We start from the raw sequence: 21,553 nt of genomic DNA, 5'->3' as shown, positions 1-21,553 counted from the left end.
AAATTTCTTAACTTGGATTTCAAGTAATCTCACCAGCTTGCATGTGTGTGTGTGTGTGTGTGTGTGTGTGTGTGTGTGTGTGTTTAATTGTTGTAGTTTGCTTTCTTTCTTTCTTTTTTTCTACTCCCACCCCCAATACCAAGATATGATGAATCTGGGTTGGCAAACATTTTCTTCACAGGCCAGCTAATAAATATTTTAGGCTTTTCAGGACATAGTCTTTGTTGCAACTATTAAATTCTACCACTGGAGCACTAAATCAGACATAAACAATAAGTAAACAAATGGACACAGCTGTGTTCCAATAAAACTTTATTTAAAAAAATAGATGTCATGCTGGATTTGGCCTGTAAGCTCTAGTTTGCCTATCCCTGTTTTAGGTCATAGTTGGGAAGGTGCATTTTATTCTAACTGGCAGTGAAAGTAATTCTGTAGTTTTAAAATAGAGAACGAATACGATCTTATTTAGCCTTTAAAAAGATCATTTTGGCTGCCGAACAGAGAACAGATGGAAGGGAGTGGCAAGAATGGAAACAGGCGTTCAGGCAATATATAAGGTGGCTTGAATGGAAGTGGTAGCAGTGAAGATGAAATGTAGTTGAGTTCAAGAGAGAGACCAGTGTTGGTAATAAAATTTTGTAGTCAGCAGTATATTAATGGTATTTAAAGCACCCAGTTTCCATCACAAATACTTAACTCTGTCATTGTAGCTCGAAAGCAGCCACAGAAAATACACAGATGAGTGAATGTGGCTGAGTGCCAATAAAATTATTTTATTTATAAAAACAGCTGGCCGGTATTCCAGTTATAGTTTGCCAACCTCTAACTTAAAATATTAATCTTTGTTCTTTTCTAGACTTCCTTTTATGTGACCCTTCCTCTTGTTAGTCAAGTTGGTCACTCAGTGAAAACTGTTATAAATGGGAGGCAAAGAAAAAAGAAATTGACAATATTTTTAACTGCCAAAATGGGTTCTTGAGAATTAAAACAAGTTTCAAGGGAAGAAGAACAAAGAGTTTATGCCATAATACCAGAAATAGGAAGAGAATAGAAAAAGAGACACACAACCCCGTACAGACCTTTTTCATCTTCCCTGCCCTACTCTCACCCTTACTCCTCAAGGAAATAGATGATAATCACTGCAACTGAGGACATCAGGGAATTGGAAATGTGGTATCACCTTGGTCAGGAGGCTAGAAATAGTAAACAACAAGGATAAACACAAGGAGAAGACAGGAGTGAGCATTAGAAGGCTCTGACTATAGCCCAGGGACAGTGCCAAGGAAACTAACAAAATCTATGCCAATATCTACAGACCATGAATCACGATTTGTGGGAGCACATTTACTTGCTCATTTCATATCTGTAGGATACGGGACTTATGTTGACAGCTTTGGTATATTACTTAGCATGTTATTATTATTCAATAGGACATTTACCCATTTATAGCCTTTGCTGAGCCCTATCCAGTCTACTTCATGTAGATATTCTTTTGCTTTAACAGCCAAACACTCTTAAATTGTCATCTATCAAAATAGACAGTGGGATCCTTGTCATTTGGTAAGGGGCTAGTAATATGAAAAGGAAAGTCCTAATGGATGGTCTGAGAGAAAATTGAAACTGTTGAGACCCACCTCTATTATATAAAACTATCCCAAATATATCCTCCAAATTAAGAAAAAATAAACATTTTTTTTTTGAATGAGGTAGTACCTGACAAAATTCAATTATGTCCCATACATTTGCCAGAATTTGAAGTTTGGGTAAGGAAATATTCTTAACCAGTTGTGTGATCCAATGTTGCTGATTTAGGGATTCAGTTTTCTTAATCCCTTGATGTATTTAATTTTCTGATTGTTTAAAAGGTCTTTGCTATTTGCCTGAATCTGATTCTGCTGGTTAGCGTTTTACTTTATGTATGTATGTGTATATTTATGAGTAATTTCTTTATCTATTTTAGAGAAAGAGAGAGCATGAGCAGGGAGAGGGGAAGAGGGAGAGAGAGAATCTCAAGCAGACTCCCTGCTGAACGTGGCAGAGCCCAACTCAGGGCTCGATCTCATGACCCTGACTGAAACCATGATCTGAGCTAAAACCAAGAGTTAGGTACTCAAATGATGGAGCCACACAGGCACCTCTATTCTTTAGCATTTTAATCTACATGATTATTATCATTTAGTCATCCTGCAAATTTTTTAATTCTATGTCGACCATCAGTGATGGCACCTTTGGAGCACTATTATTCATAAAATGATGAGATTATGGGATCTGCAGGGGGATGGAAACTCATTAGTTCCAACTTCCACATCTTACAGATGAGGATACTGAGGTCCCAGCGAATGAAGTAGCATAACGGACATCACATGTTTGGAACACAGACTAAGATTAGAGGATTTTTTGACAGTAATTTATGTTCTTTCTGTGATTCTATGTCACTGGTGACATCAGTAAGTGCAAAAGTCTCCTGTAAAGATTGAAACACATCTTAATAATTATTTGAGATTTCCTAGGTGTAGAAGCTCCCCTTTCAGCACAAAATAATTTTGCTAAATAAATATAAAAACAATCAGTGACCAACTAGGACATTGAACCGACCTATTCAGATGTTGCCAAAGACAATATAACTCAACATTCTTTTTCTTCACGGTCAGGCCCCTTGGACTGATTTAAAAAAAAAAACAAAACAAAAAAAAACTAACTAAGCCTCATTTTAAACTAACCTTAGTAAAGAGAGATTTATTATGAAAAATCAAGAATATTCTCAAAACCCTGGGGAAAGAAACTCACCTCACACTTTATTAAGAACTCTTTAGGATGCCATGGTTTCTCACCTCTTCCATTTATCACCTCTTCCATCTGCCTACATTCTTCTGTTCTGTTTTTGTTGTTTTGTTTATTTAATTAGGTGGGTGCTGTCAGGACTTGCTCTTCAATATATACAGTACAATAATCATTGCTGAAAAACAACAGCCTCGGTCCCCACGTCCATGTTCCTTACAGGTAAAGTACCTCTTCTAAAAACTTTGTGGGAGCATAATAAGGTATTGAAATTTCTCATGTAACTGAGTATAGAAATAATACTCATTGTGACAATTCCCTATGTAAGCATAAAACTAGAATTTTTTAAATACTTCCATATTCGCTTATGTTTACCCCACCTTAAGCCCACAGAGAAGGCAGCCAATTGTCATTAATCTCACTTTACAGCTGGAAAAATAAACTCAGAGACTTTCGGTCTCTTATCCAAGCAGTGAAGTAGATCTTGAATCCAGGTTTCTTGGCTTCTAGGCCATTTGCCCTTTCAATACCCACATCCAAAGCCACTGGTTTAGGAAAAGAAGAAATAATGGCGATGCCGTGGAGGTAATGACAGGCCAGAGATGGGTGACCTGAGTAGCCACTTGACTATTTTAAATCTTGTTTCAGGGTTCTGTCATTCTATAAACTGATTATTATTCTTGGACCCAACTGTACCCTTCTTTTTTTCCTGCTCTTCCATGTGAATAGGCCAAATTATTTTAATCTGTGTTTTCAAATATGGCTTAACATTTAACTTCCTGTAGTCTGATTCCTCTTCTGATAGTGAACCAGAAATGACCTGAAATACTGACAGAAAATAATGTGGGTGATGATAATAATGGCAATAACAACCCAAGGCCAGGCATCTATAGGATTAGAGTTTCTTCTGAAACTGAGGAACAGCACACACACACACACACACACACACACACACACACACAAATGTGAAGGCAAATGTTAAATATCTGTCACTAGATGAAAGAATTCCATATTCAGTGATTGGTATGAAGTCTGAAGAACTAACTCCATGTGTTAAAACAGAGCGGAAAAACGTGAGTACAAAGGTATTATGCAAACAAAACACAGCATTTCCATGTGTATGAGTTTAACTGGGTCTGGCTGCAGCAAGCTCTGGGGCACCTTCCCTAACACAGACAAGGGCATCTGTGATTTGTATCTAAAACATTTTGCACGGTTAGATCATTGTTTACATAAATGTAAGGTGGTAGTTTCCAGTAGGGTATCTTGAGTGAGAATCTGCTAGTGAAGAAAATATGGGCACAAATTTTAAATATTTCCAAGACATATGTAAACAAACACAATGTTAATATAGGATGATAGCATCAGGCTATAACAAATAAAGCAGATCACATCCATGGAAGGTTTGTTCCACCTAGAAGTGTGCCATCTGAGAACACCAGGATCAAATCTCGAAGAATCAAATTTACATTCTAAACTTAAGGCAGAAAAATCTACTCATATGGCTCATAGACCCAGCCCAAAAGAAAACTGTCTGTAGCATTTTTATTCAAGTAGAAGCTACAACTGATCCTGTTTGCTAAAATGTTCACTTACGTACCATTAGTTGACCACTGTAAAATGGATGTGTGCTTTATACTCTTTATAAAAGGACTACAGTCTTGAGAAATGTCAATTACACAATACACAAGAAGAAAAAAAAATCTCCTTATGTATGAGGAATGAACATTCTTACAGCAACCGCTAGCCTTCCTTTCATTTAAAACTTCCTCTTTCACTCAGCAGTACACATAGTTCTTCCGCTCCTTATCACTATTTCACTGAGTCTCTGTTCTCCCATAATCACCTCTTCCTGGGCTGACACACTAGACTATAAGACTAATGGGAAACAGTGGAAGAAACAACCAAACCAAGCTATGGGGATATAGGAAAAATGGTGGCCAACGGAAATCTGGTCCTTGAACCCTGATATCTTAAGGTCTAGAATTTGAAAAGAAACTAGAAGAAAGCAGTGAATTTTATGGAAGAAAGCAGTGAATTGTGCAGGTGAGTGGCAATGAAAATAAGCATGGCACTGTCCCCTCTTTACCATAAGGATCTCTACAGGGTGTGACCAAGTCACTTAATCTCTTTTTGAAAGCCAGTTTTGCTATTTGTAAAAAATACAGATGGTCCCTGACTTATGACATTTCAATTCAGGATTTTTCAATTTTGTGATGGTGCAAAAGTGATATGCATTCAGTAAAAACTGTACTTTGAAGTCTGGATTTTGATCTTGTCCAGGCTAATGATGGGGTACAATACTGTCCTGCCATGCCAAGCAGTGGCAGTGAGCCCCAGCTCTTAGTCAGCCACGTGGTCACCAGGGTAAACAACTGATACATGGACAAGCATTCTGAGTCTCACTTTCAGTACAGTATTCAATAAATTACACGAGATATTCAACACTTTATTATAAAATAGGCTTTGTGTTAGGTGATTTTGCCCAAATATAGGCTAAGTGTCCTGAGCACATTTAAAGTAGGGTAGGCTAAGCTATGGTGTTCAGTAGGTGAGGTGTATTACATGCATTTCTGACTCATGATATTTTCAACTTACAATGGGGTTATGAGGACATAATCCCATTGTAAGTAAAGAAGGATCTGTGCTTACCCTGCCTAGTCAGAGGGCTGTTGAAGGAATAAGTGTAAAAGTTATTCAGGAATTTATTTCTCTCTGTATAGCACTACATAAATATGAATGTAAATATAAAAGAATCCAAAACATTTTTACTGATGGGATGCCTGAGTGGCTCAGTTGGTTAAACCTCTGCCTTCAGCTCAGGTCATGATCCCAGGGTTTTGGGATTAAGTCCCACATCAGGCTTCTTGCTCAGCGGGGAGTCTGTTCTCTCTCTGCCTGCTGGTCTCCCTGCTTGTGCTCCCTCTATCTCTCTGACAAATAAATAAATAAAATCTTTTTTAAAAATTACTGCTGTTTATGCCTCTTTTCTGAATCTCACTCTTTTATTCTAACTTCTCATTAACCTTGTTTCTTCTTTAGTCTGCATCTAACTCATAAAATGTGAAGGACTTTTTTTTACAGTTCATAAATAGTTGAAACCCGACTTGGCCTGACATAGCACTTCAACTCCCAGAATTGGTGAATTCTGCTCATGCTGGCGAGCGCAGTAACAGATTTCTGCACCAGAGGCAGGCTGAGCCTGTCTTTCCCCATGCGTAGCTCATGTGGCCAGTCAAGGATAGGTGAAATCTATCAGTCCATTTTCTTCTGGATTTGGTGGGTGCTCAAAACCGACTAAAACTCCCCTGGTACTACATAAAGTAGAGCTAACTGGAAAAAAAGTGGAAATAATTATGGTTTTGGGGGTCACTTTAAAAATACAAGCATTTTTTCTATTATCTTCCTTTTCTTTTAAATAACCCAGAAGTAATGAGACTTCCCAGGGATTAACTTGCTCATCTGACCAAATCTGGCTCAACATTCTAACAATGTCTGGTTAAAAGATGTGACTACCACAAATACAGCTTCTCATCCCCTACACCATGTTTTACTCATTACCTGGCAAAGGTACAAGCCAAAATTCTCGTAAACCTCCTGATTTCCCGCTCATAATTTGGGGAAGTAAACCATGGCCGAGAAACCACATAAAGCTCCATTAAGTGAACCTAAATAAATGATATCTCTGCAAATGAATCACCGCTTACCCAAATTCCATGCACTGCAGAGAGACAGGAATGGTCAATGAATACCAGATTCCCAATAACCACAATGCACAGACTCGGTCTCGGACAACTCCATCCCAACTGCATATAAAGAGGGAAAATATCCACCATTCCTAGTAACAGCTCAAAGTGCACAGCCCCCATGTTCTGTGAAATAACTGCCTTACATACAGGAACAATTAGAAAATGAGTTGGATCATTCAAATGGTTGCTGATTTTAGATAGGAGTAAAGAAGAAAAGATTTGAAGGACTGAGGACTGCTTTGAAAGAATGCACAAAGGTAACTTAAATTGTGTGACTTTTGCACAGTCACAATGAGGCTATTTTCTTGGCAAGGTTTATCAAATAGCCCTTTTTTCTTTCTTTCTTTTTTTTTTTTAAGATTTTATTTATTTATTTGAGAGACAGAGATCACAAGTAGGCAGAGAGGCAGGCAGAGAGAGAGGCGGTGGGGGAGGGGGGAAGCAGGCTCTCCGCTGAGCAGAGAGCCCTATGCGGGCCTCAATCCCAGGACCCTGAGATCATGACCTGAGCCCAAGGCAGAGGCTTAACCCACTGAGCCACCCAGGTGCCCCTGCCCTTTTTTCTTAAAACAAATGTTTCTGGAGTTCTTACTGTGTTTCAGGGACTATGCTACATTCTGGGGACATACCAGTCAACAGAATATATTTCCTACGATTATGGGCCAAATCCAATCCACTGCCTGTTTTTCATAAAGTTTTATTAGAACACAATCATTTGCTCATGTTTTTTCTATGGCTGGTTTGCTATGGCTATGCTACAATGACAGCATCAAGTCTTTGTAACAGAAACTCTATAGCCCACAAAGCCTAAAATATTTACTATCTGTTCCTATACAGAAATGTTTGACAAGCCCTGGTATAGAGGAAGAAATGGAAAAAAATATATATATGTATATATATAGGAAGTTATAATACTATTTACTAAGAGCTATGATGTGGGAATTCTGCAGTTCTAAAACAGTGTCTAAAGAATCAGGGAGGACTGAGGAGGTAACATTTAAACTGAGGCCTAAAAATGAACAAGTGGCTAACCAGTTAATGGGGAGAGAAAGTATCCCAAAGGAAGGTCACATGCAACAACCAGGAGACAAAAGAGAGCATGTCTCATTCAGGGAACTGAAAGTATAAACTGTCAACATGGCTGGAACAAAGAGAGAAGGGAGTAGGGAGATAAATAGCGTCAAAAAGAGAATCAGAACCCAGAACATAAATGTTCCTCTATATCAGCTTAAAACGTTTCAAAGTTATTCTGAGGGTTTAAACTATGAGATGAAATCATCAAGCTGTATAAATGTTTATATAAGATTTGGGGGTTTACATAATATTATGGTATATATAAGATTATATGTGAGATTATATATAATATATATATGATATATTATACATATATAAGATTTATATAAGATTGCATATAAGATTATGGTGTTTATTTAAGATTTATGATAAGGCTCCTTTCTGACATAGTCACCAGGAAAACAAAAGTAATGAACTTTGAAATTAAGATTGATCAGGAAATGCTAACATTCAAATTAATCCATTCCTTCAACTCCTACCAACCTGTGGCTGTGGGATTAGTGGCTGTGTAGAGCATAATACAGGCAAAACTTGGTGCATGACACCTCACAGATATAGCACTTTTTACAAATTGAATGTTTGTGGCAACCACAAACCTTATTTATTTTAGAGAGAGTGAGAGGATGGAGGGCAGAGGGAGAGAAAATCTCAAGACTCCCCACTGAGAGCAGAGCCCCACAAAGGGTTTGGTCTCAAGAACCTGAGATCATGACCTGAGCCAAAACCAAGAGTTAGACGCTGAACCAACGGAGCCATCCAGGAGCGCTGACATGAAGTATTTTCAAATCAAGGTATGTATATTGTTATTTTAGACACAATGTTATTGTACACTTAATAGACTATAGTATATTGTAAACGTAACTTTAATATGCACTGAGAAACCAAAAACTTCATTTGACTTGATTTTTTGCAATATGTGGTCTGGGACCAAACCCACAATATCTTTGAGATATGCCTTCACTAAAATTTCCTATAACACTTAGGTCAGTGCTTCACTCCAATTTGTGCTGACATTACAGTCAAGGCACATCTGAAACATATAGTCAGTGATGGTGCTGAAGAGGAAGCCAATCTTCCCTGTCTGAAAACTGAGACAACTGAAGCACCTTAAGTCTGATTTCTGCCTTTCCTATAAAATGACTCTATTATCAACCATAGTTTTTACCCTATCTCATTGGCTTCTCTGTGTCAGTCTTATTTCCTTCTTCTTCCTCTTCTCCTAGACCTCCCCAAGTTGGCATGCCCCAGCACCTCAATCTTTATACCTATTCTCTAACACTAACTCATTTAGTGAATGCGTCCAGCCTGATTGCTTGAAATACCATCCATAAGCCAGCGATACCCAAGTATATATCTTTAGCACAGGCTTTTCTCCTGAACTTCAGTTTTGGGTAAACTCTTGCCTATTTGACAACGCCACGTGGATGTCTAGAAGACATCATGCACTCAATATGTCCTTCATCCAACTTCTCCCTCTCAAAACTGCTCAACCTGTTGTTATTTTCAACTCACTTGACAGTAACTACATTATTTCCATTATACAAACCAAACATGTGGAAGTCATCCTTATCTCTCCTTTCCTCACACCCTTCATCCAATCTGTGAGGAAATTCTCTCAGTCCTGACATCAAAATATACACAGAACTTAATCTTTCTCACCACCTCCTCTGTGGCCACTTACTACCACTATCTCCTACTTGGACTACTGATATAGGTTCTAAACTGCTTTGTCTGATTCCATCCTTTCCCTTCAAATCTATTCTCTGACTCTATAGGAGTCAGAGAGATTCATTTAAAATATAAGTCAGATTTTGTCATTCTTCTGCTCATAACCTTGTATTGACCTCCCATCTCACTCAAATGGTTGTGCGGTCCCCTCACACTTGTCCCCAATCTCAACTTCTACTACTCTCCCTCTTACTCACTGCATTGTAGACCTACTGATCTTACATATACCAGGGATATACCAGGGATGTTCTTGCCTTAGGATATTTGTACTGGCTGTTTACTCTACCTGGGAGGCTAGTACCCCAGAGAGGCACATGGCCAATTACTTCACCAACTGTAGTGGATTGAATTATGGACCTCAATTCTTTATCCTTCGCTACATCCACATTCTTGTCTCATGATGAGTACAGAGTGTTTCTATGTCCCTTGACTTTAGACTTGATCATTTGACTTCCTTTTGCCAATGGTATGTGGGCAGAAGCAACAGTGGGTCAGTTTTGAGCCTAGCCCTGAAGAGGTCTGCTCTTTTCAATTTTCATCATTATGAAAAGTCTTTCCCCTACCAGACAGAACTACACAGGTTATGCCCCAGAGTAAATATACGTGGAACAGAACTGCTGCAGCCGAACAGACTATTAACCAAGAATAAATTATTGCTCTTTTAAATCAGGGATTGGCAAACTTTTCCTGTAAAGGGCTAAATAGTAAATAATGAGGCTTTATGACCCACATAGTCTCTACCGTCCAAACAACACCACTGTAGCTCGACAGCAGCCACACAATATGCAAATGAACACGAAACAGCTCTGTATTCCAACAGAACTTACAGAAACAGGCAATAGTGAATTAGGATTTGAATTGGGTCTCTCTGATTCCAAAGTAGTCTTACTGTCCACTGTATCACTATAATATTTAATTTCACTTATGTCAGGCGTCTGGAGAAACCCATTATATTTTGTTAAAGAAATAAAAGGAATAATTTTATGATCCATAAGTATAGTTGATAAAATACATATCTAGCTAATTCAACTGTTACTTCATCTTTTTTTCTTTTTTTTGCCTGACAATCATGCAGGACCATTCAACCTCTTGTTCCTTTATATCTCATATATGATTGTTAATTTTGCCAAATTATCCTTAAATGAATAAGATCTTTTTGGCATGTTTCATACCCATGTTCCTGACTCATACAGTCATACAATGTATGCTTGCTTGCCTTGAAGCGATTAGACCAAAGATCCCTAAGTTGATTCAACATATGTAAGTTCGAGCTGGTATTTGGACTTTCCTGGCCTGCTACTTCACTTGATTTTGCATTTGAATTACCTCAGCATGTACTCAATCATCGCCAGTACTCAAGAATCCCATTTCTCTCTAACTAACGCCCAGTTTTTGCTCTGGTCCAGCCTTGGACCATATGCAATGAGCTATTAATCTCTCAATATTTTGACTGTTCACTTTTATGAGATAGAATTAGAACACTGCCAGTCACTATTAGTTCCCATCCCCTTCTCTTTTGTAGTAAAATAAAAAACTTGAACTTTTGGTTTCTAGAAAACAGAATTTTGGAGTCACATTTCTATTCCTTGTAGGCATTCAGATGAACCCGACAGAACCTGTATATACCATTCATGCTTGGAGACTATCGATGTTCTTCAATGAAAGCCTATTCTATGAAGGCTGGTAGATCTGCCTTTAGATACTGGTTTCACCATTAATAAGTGTGTACATTTGGCCAAGTTACCTAGTTACCTAATGTCCTCAGTTTCTCTGTCTCCATAATGTTTTAATGAAAATCTCTTCATAGGGTTTTTTTTTTTTTTTTGTCTCTGCATTTTCTACTTTAATTTACTTCCAGGAAATTTGATGACATCTCTATGTCCATTATTGCAGGGTGGGACTTGTGGTGAGGGCGATAACAGAAAGATCTTATAAGGATAACAGGCTTCTGCTTTAAAAAAAAAACCAAACAAAAAGAAAACTTCCAGGGAAAGGGATTCATTAGCATAGTTAGAATATCTTGACGGTACATGAAAGCAAAATAGTTTTCGGCATAAAATATAAGGATTCTCATGTGACAGGGAAGGAGAAATAAGGAACAAGTTTCTGAATCTCAAAGCTAAACAGGATGTATATCCTGCTTCTGGCAGTACCACTGAGATTTGGCAGGATCCCAAGATATTACATATGCCTCGTGTGTCAGGTTCATGAAAGATTATAATGAGAAAAAAAAAATCTAGGCAGGTAGCTTGGGGTCAGATTTTGCCACCTTATAGAGTTTACACTTTAACAGAGTGCCACATTTTAAGATGAGGTGAAATTTCATTCAGGAATTATTTTAGGAAGATTAATCTGAAGGAAGTCAGAATTGAAGGAGAGAGAAAACTGAAGGAGAGAGAAATTGGTGGCAGAGAGATTAGAAGGAGAGATAGGAATAAGGATTTATTGTAATAGCCAGATCCTGAGGTGATAAAATCTTAAACTTGTATTGTTTGAACCTTCCAATTCCTGGACTTTAAAGGCTGGGTGAAGAAAGCACATTGGCCAAGATTTCAAGATGCTCTTGGCCTTGCCAGACACAATTACAGCCACCTGTGAGCTAAGCGGGAGCTTGAAACACAAAAGTACTCAGAATCCCATTTAACCTGGCCTCTCTATGCTAGGAATATTATGGGATGGACCTTTTGTCTTCTCTTCAGCAATTCACTTAAGATAACCTCGGGTCTGAGAGGTAGAAAATTGGATGCTACTGAAAAGGGCTACTGAGAGAAGATTGAGTAGCTCACTGATTGTAATGGCTCCAAAATCAGGCTTGCTGCACTCTTAAAGTCAAAGGGGGTATGTGTGTGGTGTTTTCTTTCACACAGCACTCCAGAGTCTTCTTACCTATTTTAAGGATTATTATTGCCATTTAAAATACAAATTGGACTTGCATTGGTATTAAACAACATATATCACTAAGCTATGACGTTTTTCACTGTTCTTGGAGTTATTTTCCCTTACCAATGACAAAGTCAGAATTTCCCTGGTTACAGTAAAGCATTAACAGTAATACAATTATTGACTCGGCCTAAAATTTAGTAACCTTTGAATACAGAAATAAATATCACCTGATCTATTATCCAGGAACTATAGAAAGTAGTGCTGACCTAAAGGTTACTTACCTAATCTCTATTTTGCCTTGGGATAAAATCTGTAGAGAGGATTATAGTTCAACTAATTTTTACTTAAGGAATAAAGGAAAAGAGAATAAAATCTTTTGAGAGACTATTATGTTCCAGATACTTTGCTAAGCCTTCAGCATATATTATTTCATTCAAATTTTATAACAACTTGATAAGCTAAATATTGTCAATTCATTTTACAAGTGAAAAAATAGAGCCTCAGAGAAGTAAGATCACATAACAAAAATAAAACACATAAAAATGTACAGAGGCTGGGATTCTACTCCACATTTGTCTCTCTAATTTTAGAGAAGAAACTATATGACTAATTTCCAAATGAAATATACAAGAACTACTGATAAGCATTAAAAGGAAAGAAAGGAAGAAAGACACTTCAACATACAAGGTAGGTTATATTTGCTATGTCATTAATATTAGTCCCCTGTTACAGATGTAGAGATTAAAGAGCTAGAACTCTTTAACCATCTGTAACCATCGAACTCCTGCCTTCCCACCCTGTGTAGAATCATGGAATGTTGGAATGAACGCGTATCTTTTTTTTTTTTTTAAGATTTTATTTATTTATTTATTTATTTGACAGGGAGAGAGACAGAGAGCACAAGCAGGCAGAGAGGCAGGCAGAGGCAGAGAGAGAAGCAGGCTCCCCACTGAGCAAGGAGCCCAATGCGGGGCTCGATCCCAGGACCCTGAGATCATGACCTGAGCCGAAGGCAGTGGCTTAACCCACTGAGCCACCCAGGTGCCCCATGAACTCGTATCTTATCTCGTCAGACATCTTCATTGAACAGATGACTGAGTAGAGGCCCATGTAACCTATTGTGATTTGTCCAAAGACAAATAAGTTGTCAGTAATCAAGAGTCATGCCTGCTTCTGAGGTTCTTACCAAAGCACCAAGGCCCTTTGTTCTCCTAAATTACGAGGACTGTCACTCAAGTTCTATCTTTGCTGAACTTTCACGGAGGATTCTGTCATCTTCAAGATTCCTCCATTGCTACTCCGAATGCCTGTCTTTCGCTACATCTTTCATCTCAACCTCTCTAGAACAATGATCCCTAACTTCAGGTTTTAATACTGTTTTGTCAAAATTGCTCCTGTTCCATTTTCTCCATTTCTGTGCACCCACATGCCTCCATCTATCTGGTTGCTCATGATAGAAAATGGAAGCTATTTTTAATAACTCATTCTATCTCACAGGCTCATTCAATCCATCCCATGGTCAGTTTATATTGCTTTCATGATATATGTTCCTTTCATTTTGTCTCCACTGACTGCCATTCATCTGGTCCAAATCATCATCGTCTCTCACCTAGCCCTATGTAGTAATCTTCTAATGGGTATCTCCCACTGAAAACCCCCATCTCTCTTTACTTTTGTTCTTCTGTAATCTATTCTCCACACAACCAGAAGTCAGAGAATCTTTTAAAAATATGAATCATATTTTCTTAAAGCCCTTCAATGACTTCCAGTGCACTTGAGATCAAATTTTAAAACTGTTAACATGTAGGGCGCCTGGGTGGCTCAATGGGTTAAAGCCTCTGCCTTCGGCTCAGGTCATCGTCCCAGGGTCCTGGGATCGAGCCCCGCATCAGGCTCTCTGCTCAGTGGGGAGCCTGCTTCCTCCTCTCTCTCTGCCTGCCTCTCTGCCTAATTGTTATCTCTGTCTGTCAAATAAATAAATAAAAATCTTAAAAAAAAAAAAAACTGTTAATATGTCCCCCAGGTGCTTGTATCATCAAAACCTCTTGGTTTTGCCTTGTCCCACTCACTCCTTCCATCACTAATTCTTCAGACACACTGGCAATCTCTCATTTCTCAGACACCTTCAGCTCATCCTTCCAGTATTTTACTAGTTCAACTGTAATTTCCAGGGAAGTTTTTCCTGTTCTCTTGATCTAAACTAGGCATCCCTTGAATTTTCAATCCTGGAGATCTATTTTTCCTTCATTGCACTTATCTCAATTTCTAAATACCTGCTTATTTTTGTGGTTAGTTGTTTACTGGTTTTCTCGCTGTCTAAACTGTAAAGACAGTAAAGGCAGGGGCTAGATCTACTTTGTTTTCTGCTAAATCCTCTCTCTGCCTTATCAGAATGACTTATGCATAGTAGAAGCTCCGGAAAATTTGGTAAAAGATGAATGCCTAAACACTCAAGAATAACCCAATCACTTTAAGTTTGTAATGGAATTCTCTCAAAATAAATTTATTTAAATGGATTTACTTTAATTTAAAAAAATCAAAGTTTTTATACTGTATTTGACAGGGGCTGCGAGAGAATGAAAGAAGTATTAAAAACACACAAGCAGAAATTAACTTGTTACATATACCTCAAATGTTAGAGAATTAAAATTAAATATGTTTTGCTTCCTGAAAGGTACGTAATGAATGACCACTTTGTGTGCATGGTCCAAGTTCAGTTTCTTTTAAAATAATGAAAAGTAAAAAAATCTGGCCTTAATCAATTTCCCCCCAATCTTACTATTCTCTGATTAGACTTGGTCCTGGAGATGATAAAATATCCACAAAGTGAAAAAGGATTCCTGGCTTACATGAATAAGGGCAGATGTAGTAACCTAGTCAGAACAAAGGATATATGTATATACACAACAAGATGTGACATCAGACTGGTTTTATATACATAAAACAGAATGTACTGATTCATCAAAGGTATCTGACAAAGAAATACATGACAGCAAAGAAATTAGAAGTTCTGGTCAAGCATTTACTGACTGACAGACCTCATAATTTGGTTGTGTGCTGATGGAATATCCCTGACAAAATTGCCTGACAATTTTTTTTCTGCTACTCTTCTGCCAATGAACCACTAATACTGAGCACAGTAAACAGGAAACTATGAAATTCAGGTAATTAAAGAAAAGTCATACACACACACACACACACATACACACATATATAATGTATGTGCATATATATATATATATAAATGTGTAATGTGTATACATATGTGTGTGTGTGTATTACGTGTCAATGCTATTGAAACACAAAGAATACTCCTTAGCATCTTAAATTACGCACATATTCTTCATGTACTTTTCCCTGTATAGACATAGCCACTATAAGGTATATTGTCTTATAGAAATTTGACTCAAAGAATACAACTAAATCAACACTTGGAGCTAATTTCGTTATAATTTTGACAGCTTTCTAAGTAAAAGACTAGCCCTCAATCAAGTCTCCTACCTAACTTTCCCAGTTCTTTTGTGGAACGAGGCAGAGTAGAAGTATTTAAATAAATAAAATAACTTGCTAACTCTATCTTGCTTTATGAATGTTATAAATGGGGTCTCCACTAAATGCATAAATCATTCTCCCTTGTGAGTCTCAACCAGGCTTCTGTTTACCAGATGGAAGTAAAAAGTGACAGTATATGCAACATGTGCTCCAAATCCTGCTGTCAAGACTTTCAAAAAATGATATGTCTCTAAACATCCCACCATAGTCCAGATGTGTTGGGCCTGATCTTTAAAAAGTAAAATAAAATAAAATGAAACAGGCCCAGGTACAGGCAGGAATCTGTTCCAGCTTCTTCAAGAGGAATGCTTAGAACTTCTTAGTGATAGTTAAAATAAAAGGGGGTACAGAGTACAGCTAGAGAACAACAGGACCTGCCCTATGCTTGCAAATGACAGGTCAGTCTAAGCTTCAATCACTGTACTCTGAAAGCTGGGTTAAAGAAAAAGCACATTCATTAGGTTACAGGAAACCTCCTGGCCAGCAGAGGGCAAGATCCAGAAAATCAGACAGATTTCCCTTTACATTAATCATCTACAAAGTACTTTCATATACTTTCTACTATGGTTTGAATGTTCCCCCCCCCCACATTCATAGTTGGAAACCTAATCCTCAAAGTGATGGTATTAGGAGGTGGGTCCTTTGGGAGGTTTGACCTTTACTAGTGGGAATTACTGCTTTCATAATAAAAGAGGACCAAAGAGTTCCCTAGCCCGTTCTCTCAATTCAGAATACCATGAGAAGTCTGTGTCCGGAAGAGGGCTCTCACTTGACCATGCTCGCACTCTGGTCTGGGACTTCCAGCCTTCAGAACTATGAGAAGTAAATTTCTGCTGTTTATAAGCCACCGATTCTGTGGCATTTTGTACTGCAACTCTATGATAAAGGTATTACTTCTCCATTTTGCACATAAGGAATATTTGACCCTGAAAACTTATATGATTTGCCCCGTATCACCACTGCTGCTAACTGACAGAGTCTGCTTTTGCATACAGTTCTTCATACACCAAATTTAATGCTTTTCCCACAATATCACCAGCAAGTACTCTCTACTAAGCTTAAACTCCTAAGGGATGTCTGAATCTTTCCTTTGTTCACACAGATTGCATTTCTTAATTCAGATCAAGTTCAAGCATCTCTGTTAAAACTATACATCAGTGTGATTGATGGAGAGTGACAGAGAGCATGGTGCCCGGTAACTAATCGAACTGTCCCTTGTAGCAGCTCCAATCCTGAGACACTCTGCCAGAATGAGAATATGGCCTTGAAAGAATGAATGTTATCTCCTGAACCCCTTTGGGCAGATGTGATTTTGATTTCATTTTGTTGAATTCTCTTTTTTTTCCTTTGACTCTCATAGTCCTGTTCTCTTTTTACTCTTTTATTTTTTAAAATCTGACCTGTTGTCTTAAGAGACAACTCAATTAAGAGAAGATAAAACACAAAACCCACATTTTAGCTGACAGTGACCGACATTATTTTATTTTATTCTAATGTCACAGTCTTTATTTCATTCTGTCCTTTAGGAGTCAGGTGAAGTCTCAGATCTGTCACAAAACCTTTCCCAGAACTCCCAATCTTCCAGGAATTAAGGAGAAAAGAAAAACCCATCTCTGACTAAAAAGTGTAAAACCTTCATATCAGTTGAGCATAACACTGTTGCACGAGAGAAAATATTCTTTTCTCATTACATCTTCTAACATGTTTTCCATTATATACCATTGTATTTATTTATTATTAAGGAATTTTTCCATAGCTTAAAATAAAGAGAAAGGAGACCACATATTCTTCCAACATCATGTTGCAGCATTGTCCAGCAGGTCCCCCAATGATTATTTGGCTATCTAAATGGGTGCAGCATCGTTTGACTGTGGGTCAAAGGACAAATGCTAAGTTTCATGTTACTTTGCAGATTTTTTTTTTTCCATTCTATAACTGGAAGTTTGTACCTCTTAATCTCTATCACCCACTTCACTCATCTCCCCAACCCCCTCCCCTCTGGCAACTACCAGTTTATTCTTTGTATTTATGATTCTGTTTCTGTTCATTTGTTTTGTTTTGTTTTTTATATTCCACATACAAGTGAAATATTATGGTATTTGTCTTTCTCTGTCTGACTTATTTCACTTAGTGTAATACCCTCTAGGTTCACCCATGTTGTCATAAATGACAAGATTTCATTCTTTTTTATAGCTGAGTAATATTCCATGACACACACAAACCCCCGGTCCCACATCTTCCTCACCCATTTATCTAGTAATGGATACTTAATTTGCTTTCGTATCTTCGCTTTTGTAAATAGTGCTGCACTAAACATAGGGATGTACATATCTTTTCAAATTAATATTTTGATTTTCCTTGGGTAAATACCCAGTAGTGGAATTATTAGGTCATATGGTAGTCCTATTTTTAATTTTTTGAGGAACCTCTATACTGTTTCATAATGGTTGCACCAATTTACGTTCCCATTTTCTCTGAGATAGCGGCCATAAGCAAGGTGCTCTTTGTTACTATGGGTTCATATAACATGAACTATTCATTCAAATATTTACTCAATAAATATTTATTTATTGAGCATCTACAAAGTGTCAGGTCCTTTGTTGATTGGGAGAGGGTAAGCAATCAGTGGTAAAATGCTAAATCAGGCACAGATTCTATTCTTAAGGAAATTAAACTCATGAATAAAAATCACTTAAGAGCATCTCCTACTCTATGTGCCTTGAGGCCATCAAATTATGTCTCATTATGCCCTTTATCCCTGTTTAGCTAAGTCACTGCAAGAAACTCAAGACTCCTAATTCATCCTGTATCCCACAGATTTTCAACCCTTTTGACTGTTAATTTTTATATCTGGCTCTATTTCATACTTTTACCCAGCTCTGGAGAGATTTGTCTTATTAGATGTCAAAACATATGCAATGTGACAGTAATTAAGAATTGCAGTATTTAAAAAAAAAAGAATTGTAGTATAATTCAAGTTAGAAAAACATTAGAAAAATTGATCAATAAGAAGAACAGAAGCAAATCCACACACAAGAAAATAGATTTATTACATAGGTCTCCTTGTAAATACATCATTAATGTAATCATTAATATTATTCACTAAATATGTCCCTTTATTTTCCTTCTAGGTACATGAAAGAACTGCAGTTTCCCCCTCTCTTTGATGGTAGGTATGAACTTATGACTTACAATGGTCAAAAAAATGTGAGTATAGATATGCCATTTCCTTGAAAAAGCTTCAAAAGCCAGTCACTAATTTGTCCTTCTCTTCCACTTTCAAATTAATTCTAGCACTTATGTCAGAACGGAGCCTCCACAAGCATGGGAACCTGAGTGGCTATGAAGAGCAGAGTCCATGTTGATTTGTTTCACACATATACCATAAACTGAGAAAAAGACTATAACTACATTATGTCACAGGAATTTTTGAATTGTTATAATAGCATAATTGAGTTTACCTGACTGATGCAGGGGGGACAGGATGAGTTGTTTAATAAATTATTCTTGGTCAAGTGAGTATTCATATAGGAAAAATTGAAGTGGGTTCCTTACCCCATAGCATACACAAAAATCAATTCCATACGAATAAAAAAAATTTAAGTAAAAAGCTTTAAAACTTACAACAAAAACGTAAGATGACATATGTATGACATCAGACTTGGAATTATATCTTAAACCAAACACAGAAAGTCTTAGCCATACAAGAAATATTGGTAAATTTGACATTAAAATTCATGTTATAGATACAACACCAAAATCCTGAGGGATAAAAGAAGAAATAATAAATTGGACTTCATTGAAGTTAGAAACTTCTACTTTATGAAAGAGAATAAAGACAAGCCATAGACTGGGAGAAAATATTTTCAAATCATCCATCTGATAAAAGACTTGTATCCACATCATACAAATAACTCTCAAAATTCAATATAAAAAACAACACATAGTGTTGTGCATATTTACAATAGCCGAGATATAGAAGCAACCTAAGTGTTCACCAATAGATGAGCAGATGATGTGTGTGTGTGTGTGTGTGTGTGTTTATAAAGGAACATTATCAGTTGTGAGAAAGAATGAGATCTTGCCATTTGTGACATCCTGAATGGACCAAGAGTGTATTACATTAAATGAAGTAAGTTAAACAGAAAAAGCCAAATTCTATATGATTTCACTTATATGTGGAATCTAAAATAAATAAATAAATAAATAAAAGGACAAAAAAAGCAGAAGCAGGCTCATAAATACAGAAAACACACTGGTGGTTTCCAGAGTGGAAGGTGGTAAGGGACAGGAAAAATGGGTGAAGGGGAATGGGAGGTACAGGCTTCCAGTTATGGAGTGAATGAATAAGTCACAGGGATGAAAGGTATAGCACAGGGAATATGATCAATGGTATTGTAACAGAATTATATGGCGACAGAGGGTAGCTACAATTGTGGTGAGCATCATGTATAGAGTTGTTGAATCACTGTATTGTACACCTGAAATGAATGTAACATGGTGTGCCAACCATACATCAATCAATCAATAAATAAATACAATAAAATAAGGAAACAACACCTCAATTTCTTAAATCGGCAAAGATTTTTTTTTAAGATTTTATTTAATTATTTGAGAGAGATTGAGCAAAAGAGAGCACATAAGTGGGGGGTGGGGAGAGGAGAAGAAGGAGAAGCAGACTCCCAGCTGAGCAGGGAGCCTGATGTGGGGCTCAATTCCAGGGCCCTGAGATCATGAACTGAGCTGAAGGCAGACACTTAAGCGAGTGAGCGACCCAGGCACTCCTCAGTGGGCAAAGATTTGGATAGACACTTCACCAAAGAAGATATATGGATTGTAAATAAGGTATGAAAAAGTGCTCAGCATTAATTATTATTAGTAGCAGTTATTCTTTGTTATTACAAATTAAAACCAAACTGAGATACTATCACAGATTGTTACAATAGATAAAATAGAATGGAAACTCAGATCATACTAAATGTTGGCAAGAATATGAGACAACCAGAACTCTCATACACTACCAGTGGGAATGTAAAATGGTATAATCACTTTGGCAGTTTGTCGGTCTTATGAAGTTAAACATATCTACCATATGATTCAGTCATTCCATTATTAGGTATCTGCCCAAGAAAAATGAGGCATATGTTCACACAAAGACCTGTACATGAATTTTAATAGCAGCTTTATTTGTAAGTGTAAAATATGGAAATAGTATAAATACATCAATATGCAAATAAATAAATAAATTGGTATATTGCTATAGAATACTACTCAGTAATAAAAAGAACAATCATTAATCCATGTAATATGGTTTAATCTCAAAATAATTATGTTGAGTGAAAGAAACCTAGAATTCTACCCCCTAAAACAGAGTATGTACTTTTTATTTCAATTATATAAAACTCTAGAAAATATAAACTAATCTATAATGGCAGAAAATAGATGGAAGTGGTTGCCTGGAAGTAGAAGGTGAGTGAAGGGATAGGAAGGGGAATTATAAAGTTACAGGAGGAAACATTTGGGGGTAATTAATTGTCTAATTGTGGTAATGTTTTGGCATAATTAATTGTCTCGGTTGTGATAATGTTTCAGAGGAATACACAAGTCAAAATGTATCAAACTGGGTACTTTACGTATGGATTGTTTTCTTTATGTCATTATATATCCATCCAGGCTAAAAAAAAAGTTGAATTTCAAAGAAAGCCAGAGTCTCTCTTTGCTTGCATGTTCCTTAGTAGTGAGATCTAGTTCTTCCTCTGTCTGGAGAGCCACATGTGACCTTCTTGCTC

Source organism: Martes martes (genome assembly GCF_963455335.1).
Source record: "Martes martes genome assembly, chromosome: 4".
Lineage (NCBI taxonomy): Eukaryota > Metazoa > Chordata > Mammalia > Carnivora > Mustelidae > Martes > Martes martes.
The sequence above is the reverse complement of the archived record's forward strand: the minus strand, read 5'-3'. Positions refer to the sequence as shown.